The sequence below is a fragment of the Peromyscus leucopus genome, chromosome 18, assembly GCF_004664715.2.
Source record: "Peromyscus leucopus breed LL Stock chromosome 18, UCI_PerLeu_2.1, whole genome shotgun sequence".
Taxonomy (NCBI): domain Eukaryota; kingdom Metazoa; phylum Chordata; class Mammalia; order Rodentia; family Cricetidae; genus Peromyscus; species Peromyscus leucopus.
This window is the reverse complement of record NC_051078.1, coordinates 42,383,870-42,385,802: the sequence shown is the minus strand read 5'-3', so window position 1 is coordinate 42,385,802 and position 1,933 is coordinate 42,383,870.

Sequence of the window (1,933 nt, the reverse complement as noted above, 5' to 3'; positions counted from 1 at the left end):
CAATTCTTCACAGACCTGGAAAGAACAACACTCAACTTCATATGAAAAAACAAAAAACCCAGGATAGCGAAAAGAATCCTGTATAATAAAACAACCTCTGGAAGCATCACAATACCTGACCTCAAGTTCTACTATAGAGCAACAGTAATAAAAACAGCTTGGTACTGGCATGAAAACTGACATGTGGACCAATGGAATTGAATTGAAGACCCTGACATTAATCCGCACACCTATGAACATATAATTTTTGACAAAGAAGCCAAAAGTGTACAATGGAAAAAAGAAAGCATCTTCAACAAATGGTGCTGGCATAACTGGATGTCAACATGTAGAAGGCTGCAAATAGATCCATATCTGTCACCGTGTACAAAACTTAAGTCCAAGTGAATCAAAGGCCTCAACATAAATCCAGTTACTCTGAACCTAATAGAAGAGAAAGTAGGAAGTAGTCTTAAATGCATTGGCACAGGAGATCACTTCCTAAATATAACACCAGTAGCAACTGAGAGAAACAATCAATCAATGGGACCTCTTGAAACTGAGAAGCTTTTGTAGAGCAAAGGACACGGTCAACAAGACAAAGCCACAGCCTACAGAATGGGAAAAGGTCTTCACCAACCCCACATCTGACAGAGGGCTGATATCCAGAATATATAAAGAACTCAAGAAATTAGACATCAAAATGCCCAACACTCCAATTAAGAAATGGGCTGTAGAGCTAAACAGAGAATTCTCAACAGAGGAAGCTCAAATCGCTGAAAGATATTTAAGGAATTGCTCAACATCCCTAATCATCAGGGAAATGCAAATCAAAATGACTCTGAGATACCACCTTATACTTGTCAGAATGGCTAAGATAAAAAACACTGAAGACAGGTCATGTTGGAGAGGATGTGGAGCTAGGGGAACTCTCCTCCACTGTTGGTGGGAATGCAAGCTTGTACAGCCACTTTGGAAATCAATATGGCCCTTTCTTAGAAAATTAGGAATCAATCTCCCCCAAGATCCAGCTATACCACTCTTGGGCATATTTCTAAGGAATACTCAATCATACCACAAGGGCATATGCTCAGCTATGTTCATATCAGCATTATTTGTAATATCCAGAACCTGGAAACAACCTAGATGCCCTTCAACTGAAGAATGGATAAATAAAATGTGGTACATATACACAATGGAGTACTACTCAGCAGAGAAAAACAATGACATCATGAGGTTTGCAGGCAAATGGATGGAGCTAGAAGAAAGTCATCCTGGGTGAGGTAACCCAGACTCAGAAAGACAAACATGGTATGTACTCACTCATAGGTGGATGCTAGATGTAAAACAAAGGATGACTAGACTGCTACTCACAACTCCAGGGAGGCTACCTAGAAAAGAGGACCCTAAGAAAGATACGGATTGCCCAACGGCTGAGAACTGGATAAGATCTACATGAGCAAACTGGACATAAGGGTGGGTAATGAAGGGCAAGGTTCGAGGGGAAGAGAGCTTAGGGGAGCGGGAGATCCCAGCTGGATCAAGAACAGAGAGGGACTTCTTCTCCACACATGTGTCTCTCCCACAGGCCTGCACACTCTCTGTCCCTTTATCTTTAATAAAACTCTTATTAGCTCGGGGGCGGGGGGGGGGGGGGGAAGAACAGAGAGGGAGGACAAGGAAAAAGAGACCATGATAAATGAAGACCCCATGGGAATAGGAAGAAGCAAAGTGCTAGAGAGGTCACCAGAAATTCACAAAGGTCCCTCCATAATAGACTACTGGCAAGCTCTACTCTGGTGGTTGGATGGCCAAACACCCTAACTGTCATGATAGAACTCTCATCCAATGACTGATGGAAGCAGATTCAGAGATCCATGGCCAGGCCTCAGGTGGAGCTCCGGAAGTCCAATTGGCGAGAAAGAGGAGGGATTGTATGAGTGAGAGTTGTTGA